Source organism: Chrysochloris asiatica, unplaced genomic scaffold (genome assembly GCF_000296735.1).
Source record: "Chrysochloris asiatica unplaced genomic scaffold, ChrAsi1.0 scaffold00333, whole genome shotgun sequence".
Classification (NCBI taxonomy): domain Eukaryota; kingdom Metazoa; phylum Chordata; class Mammalia; order Afrosoricida; family Chrysochloridae; genus Chrysochloris; species Chrysochloris asiatica.
This window is the reverse complement of record NW_006408851.1, coordinates 2,753,261-2,763,371: the sequence shown is the minus strand read 5'-3', so window position 1 is coordinate 2,763,371 and position 10,111 is coordinate 2,753,261. Positions and strand designations below refer to the sequence as shown.

Here is a 10,111-nt window from a genome sequence, read left to right as displayed (position 1 = left end):
CTCTGAAAGGGATCTCATTAGAAAGTCCCAGATTGAGTGGGAGACAATGTGGAGCAAAACACAAAAAGATTATGGAAAAAAAACTGGGCTTACTGGTAGCTATTACTCAGCACCACTTAACAACAATCAATGAATGTCAATAACATGCTGAGCAAAAGAAGCTAGAAACAAAGAGTAAGTCCTATCTGACTATTTACATAAAGTTTCTACAACAGGAAAAACTAAAGCAGCCTGACAGAAATCAGATAATTGGATGCCTGAGGCAGGACATTCAAGAAGCTGCTAAGATGATAGAAATGTTCTATATCTTTACTGGAATCTCAGATATTCAGCTATACATACTTGTCAAAATATATTGAACTAAATACTGGAAATGTGTGCATTTATTGTATGTAAATTGCTTGTTTGCTTGTTTTTTAAAAAAAAAAAAGCTATTGATACACACGCACAAAAATGGACAAATCTCAAAAGATTTATGGTGAGTGAAAGAAACTAGACCTGAAGGAATATATATTGTGTGATTCTTTTAGTGATATCTTATAACAGGCAAAATTAAATTATGATGACAGAAATTAGAATAGTGGTTGCCTTATAGTTATGGATAGTTATGGAGGAAAGGGCTGTAGAAAAAAAATGATACAGAATGAGGAAAACATTCTGCATCGTTATTGAGTTTATTAAAAGTCATCATATTATACACTTAAAATTGGTGGACTTTATTTTATGTTAACTATATTAATTTTAACCATAAAAGAAGAAACAAAAATAAAGAGAAATTTAATGAGTTAAAAAGGGACTTCTAAAGCATGGGACACTCAGGAGAACAATGACCTTATACTCCCCAGTGGCAGAGAGGAGCACACAGGGATTACTGTTGCTGGCATATTTCCACTGCTTCCTTTTAACCATCATTATTAGTGCAGAGGCTAATTAATTGTCTGTGGCTATGGGGCCCTGGGGCCTTAGCAGAGTTAATGAGCTGTTACTCTCCATCGCAGTCTGTGATAGGATAATATCCATGTGTCTAGAGGGAAGACTAGTTAATACTACTATTACTCAAATTTACACACCAACCACTAAAGCAAATGAGGATGAAATAGAATTCTACCAACTTCTTCCATCTGAATTTGATCAAACATGAAATCAAGATGTATGGACCATTACTGGTGATTGGAATGAAAGGTTGGAAACAGAGAGGAAGGATCAATAGTTGGAAAATATAGCCTTGATAACAGAAATGATGTTGTAGATTGCATGATAGAATTCTGCAAAATCAATGTTTTTTGTTCATTCCAAATACCTTCTTTAAACAGCATAAGAGACGATTGTAAGCATGGACCTCACCAGATGGAATACACAGAAATCAAATTGACTACATCTGTGGAAAGAGACGGTGAAAAATCTCCATATCATTAGCCAAAACAAGGCCAGAGGCAGATTGTGGAACAGACCATCAATTGCTAATATGTAAATTCAAACTGAAGCTGAAGAAAATGTAAATAAGTCAATGAGAGTCAAAATGTTGCCTTATGGACAACATTGTGAAATTTGAGTATTCGTGAACACTTAATTGTGCTCATGAGAAATCTGACCTAGAGGCCATTGTTCAAACAGAACATGGGAACACTGAATGGTTTAATATTAAGAAAGGTGTGTGACAGGTTGTTTTCTTTCACCATACTTATTCAACCTGTATGTTTAGCAAATAATCTGAGAAGCTGGGTTATATGAAGAAAAACGTGGCCTCAGGATTGGAGGAAGACTCATTAACAACTTGCCATATGCAGATGATACAACCTGGCTTGCTGAAAGTGAAGAGGACTTAAAATACTTACTGAAGAAGATCAAAGAGCATAGCCTTCGGTATGGATTGCATCTCAATGTCAAGAAAACAAAAATCCTCACCACTGGACCAATAAACAACATTGCGGAGAAAAGATTGAAGTGGTCAAGGACTCCATTCTTCTTGGATCAACTACCAACACTCACAGAAGCAGCAGTCAAGAAATCGAAGGACGTATTGCATTAGGCAAATCTGCTGCACAAGACCTTTTTAAAGTGTTGAAGAGAAAAGATGTTAGCTTGAGGACTAACGTGCCCCTGACCCATGCCATGGTATTTTCAATCACCTCATATGCATGCGAAAGCTGGAGAGTGAATAAGGAAGTCTGAAGAGTGGACAGCATCGGCAAAGAGTTTTATGCAAAGAGATTCTCCTGAACTTGACTTCTGAGAAGAGATGGTGCTACACTGTGATTAGTGTAAGGAGTCAGCCCACATGGGCTCAAGTCTCAGCTCTGTATATATTACTACCAAGTTATTTATCCTCTCTACGTTTTAGATTCTTCATCTGAAAACAAAGATAGAATATAGCAATACTATCCAGGTAATGCAGGTTATGTGGAAGCAACATTCACAATCAACATTATCAGCTGAGACCTACTCTTCAATCATTTCAAGGGTTTTCATTGTGAGGATCAAATGGAGCCTCCAACCAGTCCAGAACTTCTCATCTTGGGGAAGGTCTGGTAGTAACACAATAAGGAAATACTAACATGATTATAGCTAAGTTACAATTTCCACATATCCTCAATAGTGGAGCCACCAAGAGCATTAGATTTGATATCAAACAGGATCTAAAATCCTAGCTCTGTCACTTATTGGAAAAATAACTTTGGACAAACTACTTCATCTCATAGCTTCTTCTGTAAAATGGGGATGATATTAATCAACTTACAGGATTGTTTAGAGAACCAAGTATTCAGGAACTTATTTAGCACAGTGCTTGCTACATATGGTAATTGATAAAACAATAACCTGACTATCTTTAATGGGTGTTGTTGTTGTTGTTGTTAAGTGCTGTTGAGTCGGTTCCGACCCATACCAACCCTGTAGAGGGTTTCCGAGGAACAGCTGGTGAGCTTGAACCGCCAACCTTTTCTTTTAGTCTTTCTTTTCTCTGACGCCATCGAAAGTTAAGGACCATGTCCACTTCATTTTTCATTCCATGCCTGCCCTTATTCCTTTATCAATCATCAAGAAGTCAGTATTGTAATAGGTGCTACAAGGGATCAAACAATAAATCAGATGCAAATTCTGCTCTACTACCCAGTAAAGATGGAGTCCTGGTGTGGCGCTGTGGGCTAATGTGTCAGACTGCAAAGTCTTTGAACTGCAAGGTCGATGGTTAAAGCTCACCAGCTACTCCCTGGAAACACTATACAGGGTAGCTATGTGTCAGAATCAACTTAATGGCACTTAACAACAACAAAAGTTGTACAGTAGTTAAGAAGCTCTGGTAGCGTAGTGGTTACAAATCAGGCTGCGAACCGCAAGGTCAACAGTTCAAAACTACCAGCTGTTCCATTGGAGAAAGATGAGGCTTTCTGATCCTTTAAAGATTTACAGCCTCAGAAACTCTGTACAGGGCCGCTATGAGTTGGAACCAACTCCATGGCACATAACAACAACAACAACAACAGGCAGTCAGCTGCTCACTGAAAGGTCAGCGTTTCAAATGCACCAGTTGCTTTGCAGGAGCAGGATGTGTGGCAATCTGCTTCTGTCATGATCTCCAGCCTTGAAGCCACAGGGGCAGTTCTACTGTACTCTATGGAGTTGCTATAAGTTATAAGTAATAGTTGACTCAACAGCAATGGGTTTGCATTAGTTTGATTGATTAATTCAAGATATTGGTGATTCCAGGTAGACTTTTCACCTTCCATGTAACAGACCAGAGTTTGACTCCCAGCCAGTGAACCCAAAGAGCAGCCACCACCCTTGCCAGTGGAAGTGTGGATGTTGCTGTGAGGTAAAGCACTGGAATGCAAGGTCAGTTTGAACCACAAAGTTAGTGGTTCAAACTCATCAGCGGCTCCTTGGAAACCCTATACAGGGTCATTATGAGTTGGAACCAACTTGATTGCACTTAACAACAACTTAACATGTAAAACATGTTTCAGTCGAGCTTCCAGACTAAGACAGATTAGGAAGAAATGCCTGGTGATCTAGTTTCATAGTCAGCCAGTAAGAACCCTCTGGATCACAACAGTCACATCCTATTGTGCATGGGGTTGCCATGTGTCAGAGGCCAACTCAGTGGCAGGTAACAACAATAACATTAATTAGTTAATAATTAATTATCCATTCTTTGCCCTTAACCTCCAATTAACCTCCTTTGCCCTCACAAGTCAGTCAGAGGTACCAGTGTGAGTTCCTCTTGTATTTCTCAGCACATATGTGGGCTCCTTCCACTAAGAAGCATTTGACTGGAAGGATGTAACTGGGTGAGAGGAGGGAGAAGGAAATCCTCCATGTGTATAACCTGAGAAGTCTACAAGGTGAGTTCTTAGAAAACAGAATGGAATATACCCACTCATATGACACCTCTCAGAGTCCTGGTGTGGGTCTGTGCGTTAATGCACCAGACTGCAAAGCCGTTTGAACTGCAAGGTCGGCAGTTCAAGCTCACCAGCTGCTCCTCGGAAACCCTCTACAGGGTCGTTATTGGTTGGAACCAACTCGACAGCACTTAACAACAACATGACACCTCTCATCCCTTTATAGGGTCTGAAGTCAACCACAACTCCCTGGAGGGTTTCATCATCCTGGCTTCTCTGAATACCTAAGGATGGACACAATCCTCTTTGTGGTGGTCTTGATTTCTTTCCTCCTGACTCTAGTGGGAAACACACTCATCACCCTGGTGTCCATGTTGGATCCCAAGCTCTACTTTCCAGTGTATGTTTTCTTCTCCAACCTCTGCTTCTTAGATCTCTGCTTCACTACAAGTTTCTGTCCAACCTCTGAGACCCAAAGAAGACCATCAGCTTCCTCAGCTGCTCTGTCCTGCTCTTTATTGTCTTCTCCCTGGGGACCACTGAGTGCATCCTTCTGACAGTGACAGCCTCAGACCACTGTGTGACTGTATGCAAGCCCCTTCACTCTGCCTGTGCCGGCAGCTGGCTCCTGTGGCTTGAGTCGTAAGTCTGGTTTCATCAGTAGTTCAGACACCACCCACCCTCGGCCTACCTTTCTGGTGACTTTGAATGTGAGGTCCCATGTCTAATCCAAATCTCCTGCAAGGAACCACCATTAATGAGACTCAATTACCTGTGTCTAGCATCATCTTTCTGGTTACACCCTCACCGTCATCCTTTCTTCACACGTCATTTCCCAGGAAGTGATGAAGGTAACTCTACCAAAGTGTGAAGAAAAGCTTTGGGAAGCTGTTCCTCCCATCTCACTGTTGCTATGATGTTTTATAACTTAGTCTTTGTTGTCTACCTCCAACCCCAAAGTCCCTGTGCCAAGAAGAGCGACACGTTCTTTAGTCTCTTCCATGCAGTGGGCACTCCTTCACTTAACCCTCTCATATACACCCTGAGGAACAAGGAGGTAAAAAGGGCATTCCTGAGCTTGCTGGGGAAGGATAGAGACTTGAGGAAAAGCTGAGAAATAGTAACTTAATGTGCTATCTAAAATAAGAAGAGGTTTTTCATGATTTTGCTAGAATGTGAGTTTTCCACTTGAATGCTTTCCTTACACCCAACCGGGCTAGTGTAGTGGGTCACAGTGTGTCTGTATGTATGTGAGAGAGAGACAAATAGAGAGAGACTGACGAGAGAAAGAAAATAGAGAGATTGACACTTGAGTAAAGGTTAGTATCTTTCATTTACAGCTGGCATTCATGTTTTATGTCAATTTAAAATATTTAATTTCTTCTCTATTTGCTTCGTTTCTTATGTACTCTATATTTACCTGTCTTCAAGTCCATTATAAATTCCCTAACCCCATCATATTCATATTCATGTTTGGTGATATAATCTGTCTCCAATTGTCATGTCATCACCATCTTGCCATCACCACTTCTGGATCCCATCACGCTTTCCTTCCTTGTTCAGTAGGGTGCTTCCTCTCCAGATGCTTAAGGAGAATTGAGATGGAGCTGAAACTTGGAGAATTTATTGATTTTTACCCAAGAACACTTAGCAATCCATTAAAACTAAAAGTCAGTCCCTGGCAGCTTTTTAAGCATACATAATTGTTTTCACACCATAATTGAATATGCACAAATCAGTAGGATTTATATTCAAATGGATCTTCAGGGAAAAAGCTTTAGTACTTCGGTCCTAGTAGTTCCCTTACAATCCAGCATTACAGAGACCATAACACTTGTTGTTGTTGTTGTTATTAAGTGCTGTTGAGTCAGTTCCTACTCATCTCAATTTCTGAAGACCCCTCCCCATTTCTAGAGCAGATTTTCTTTCCCCTCTTCATAAGCCATTGGAGTCACAGCTCTGCTCCTTGACTGCTGTGCAGTACATAACAGTTGTTCCAAATCCAATCTTCCAGTGGGAATCTGGAATTCTGATCAATGGCCAGTCACAAAACACCAAATCAAACTATAGATGATTCATTGTTGCACTGCACTGTGAATGGTAGAAAGGGCTGGAAAGGAAGAAATGAAACGGTAATACTCTTTCTCACTTTTCAAAGGCTCATCTCCACCATTCTTTCTTAGATCCTCACCTGAATTCTGAGGAAATGCATTAGCAAATAGAACAGAAAATCTGCTTAGAACTCAACCATTCTCTGCTCTTTGTTCTTCCTTTGGTTCCTGTCACCTCAGTAGCCTATCCCTTGATGCCAATGGAGGAAGAGAAGAGAATCTTGCCTTGAGGCCCAAAGAAGAGGAGCTCAGAAACAGTATTTACCTGCTGATCCTTCTCTAATTTTTATCCACAGCCCAGTTATCTCTGTTGAATTGCACTCCTGAAATCTAGCTCTTCACTGAACAGCTCCACCTGGACTTCAAATCCAGGAAGTTTCAAAACCACGGCCATCTTCTTTCTCCACCCGAACTTGATTCTTCTCCTACATTCCAGCCACCATGTCTGGTGGTAGTGGTAGTGTGCCGTGGAGTCAGTTCCGACTCATAGCAACCCTGTATAGGGTTTCCGAGGCTGTAAATCTTTACAGGAACAGAAAGCCTCATATTTCTCCTGTGGAATGGCTGGTAGTTTCGAACGGCTAACCTTCAGGTTAGCAGCCTGACTCGTAACCACTAAACTACCAGAGCTCCCTGCCACCATGGCTGCTCAAACTTTTCTCCTTAAAATTCGCACATGTTTCCATTCCCCAGTTTCTACATCACTTGCATTCAGGATATTGTTCATTTTTATTCTAATAGCCTCATTCATCACTGGTATATCAGTCAGGATAAGGTTGTCTGTGCTTCAGTAACGATACCAAAAACTCAGTGACTTGAAACAGGTTCAACTCAATAATGCAAATATCACAATAAAGTGAGTCACAGGAATTCTGGGGTGTTCCAATGCATGGAAGGACTCCTGGTGTGGTGCTGTAGGATCAGCACTGGACTGTGAACCACAGGCCAGCAGTTCATATCCACTAGCTGCTCCTTGGAAGCCCTATACAGGATTGCTATGAATCAGAACTGACTTGATGGCATTTAACAACAACAACACTAATGCATGGGAAAGTTATACTTTATTATCATATACTGAGTATGCAATGGCTTTGTGAAAAAGTTTGAAATATTGTGAGAATTACCAAAATGTGACTCCGAGACATGAAGTGAGCATGTGCTGTTGGAAAAAAGCTGCTGATGGACTCAGTCAATGCAGAGTTGCCATAACCTTCAATCTGTAAAACATGCAGTATCTGCAAAATGCAGTAAAGCAAAGCCCAATAAAACAAAGTACACCTGTAATGCTTTTGGCCAGTATTCCAGGGACTCTGCCATGCTGTTCTCATTCCAGTACACAGATTGACAGAACTCACCACCTTGCTAGTTGCTGGGACATAAAGGAAGAATAAATGCTGACAAATGGCAAACTAACTATTAAATGCAAAGTGACATGTTGCTTTCACTCACCTTTTATTTTCCAAAGTCTCAAGGCCACATATAAATTCAGGGTGCAGAGAAAAGAAGCTTACCATGTGCCAGGAAAGAGAACCAGAATATTTGATGGATGATATCAGTAACTAGTAACTACCTCCCTGCCTCCAGTCTTGCCCAATCTAATTGGTTTTCCATACTGCTGCTAGAGTAATTGTTGCAAAATGCAAATTTGGTCATATCACTCTCTTAGCCAAAAACAATAAATGGGTCTCCTGGTTATTAAATAAAGAGTGCAAACTCCTAAGAGGATAGCCAATGCCTTGTAGGACCAGGCTCCTGCCTTCCTGGCTTTTCAACCCCATCTCTAGATTAAGTGCCCCTTCTCTGTATTCCTAAGAGCTCTATGTGCAAGTCTCTAACTGAGCACTTTTCATAGAACAATAGAATCACCTTTTAATTGTCTAACTCCCCAATGGACAGTAAGGATCTTAAGTGTCAGTCCAACTTACCTCTATATCCTTGGTGCCTAGCACAATGTCTGATATATTTAGTACTTAAAGACTATTGATGATGCATAAATAAATTTTGGGATGTATGAGACCAAAAAATGGAAGTAATAATTGCTGAGCATATGGCCTATATCCTAGGGACTGTTTAAGATAATTTCCATTATAGTGCCTTATTTAATCCTATCAATATTTTTACGGGGTAAGTATCAATACCTATGTGTATAGAGAGAAGGAAGACAGAGAGACTGAAAAAAACAGAGTGGAGTAAACTGCAAGTAGCTTTGGGATAATTGAGAGCAAGAAAAAGTTTAGGGCCTAAATGTACTCAGGGGCACTCCTGAATAGTGGGGCCTGTCTGGACCTTCCCACCTATTTTCCTCACTCAGCAGAAGTGAGCAGAGAATCTACAGTCAGAACCTGAAGGAAGACTTTAATTTGGCAGAAAAATTGGTAAGAACTATTCTCCCAAGACTGTGAGTGTTCAAGGGTGCCACTTGGTATGCCTCCAAGTGACACCAACACTCATCATAACAACCCCTACCAGGTCCCACAGACTCCCTTGGATCTCCAAGGTCTCAACAGTGGGAACCAAAAAAATTTTCAAAACCCCTGAGGTCTTCATTCCCAGGCAGCATCTTACAAGTTGTTCAGTCAACACTTCTGGTCAGCTAAAGTGAGCCTACCTCCCTGTGAGAGTTAACGTTTTGTGTCAACTTGACTGGGCCAAGATTCTCAGTGATTTGGCAGTTGAAATGAAGCTAGGCCCCATGATGTGATTTAATGTGTATGGTACCTTGAATTTACTTGATCTGGCTTTTCTATCCAATGTCATCTTAATTCCCACCAAGCGATTGGTTAGAACCATACAAATAAGGTATACAGGACTCTAAGGCTAAGATTGGTTAGTTTTGTCAACCAGCTAGGTTTAATAGGAGCCATCTCAGAAGCAGGAATGGAAGACCCAGGACCATGAAGAAGGAAGAACATGAGTGGAGTGTGAGATCCTTACCTAGAGATGACAGTAGAGATGGTGGCATGGAGATACAGAGCAGCTGTGGGCTCTAGGTCCATGGGCTGAGTAAAGTTGAATGCCTATGGGCAGGAGACTGGCTTGTAGAATGTGCCCTTTAGGCATTCACATACAGACTGGCTAAAGGAGTTTTGTAACACTTGCCTGAGCAGAGCAGAGGCCAAGGAACCACATGACTGAGAGGTTGAAGACAAGAGTGAGGTGTGCCTGCAGTATGGCAAACAAGAGGTGTTCCTGACTGAAAAATCTCTGCATCCTGAGTTGGTTTTGATCCTGAATTGTATCCTGTTCACCTACCTAATAAAACCCATATTCATGAGTATTGTTATGAATTCTGTGACCATTGTAATGGATTATCAGACCAGATAGGAAGCAGAGAGTGCTGCGGGAGAGATGGTTGTAGGGTGGAAGCACATTTGACCTCTACTTCATAGCAATCGGTCTTGGGCTGATTTTGATTTTGATTCTCTTTCTCCCTTGTAAAGTCAGGGGAAGTCAGACATGGTTTTTTACAGTGAGTTAAGCAAATAAGAGGACTAGAGGGTAGGATATTATTGTTGTTAAGTGCTGTTGAGTCAATTCTGACTCATAGAAACCCTGCTTAAAGTTTCCAAGGAGTGGCTGGTGGGATGGATACACCCCCCCTGAATCTCCCTATCACCCTGATTCAATTTCTGGGAGATTCCCAAGGAAGTGGCATGCAAC

At 41.2% G+C, this 10,111-nt stretch overlaps 1 pseudogene; it reads left to right on the top strand.

The window, feature by feature from the left end:
* Window positions 1–453: 453 nt before the first annotated feature.
* On the top strand, window positions 454–5,454 carry LOC102829028 (annotated as a pseudogene).
* The last annotated feature ends 4,657 nt before the right edge of the window (window positions 5,455–10,111 follow it).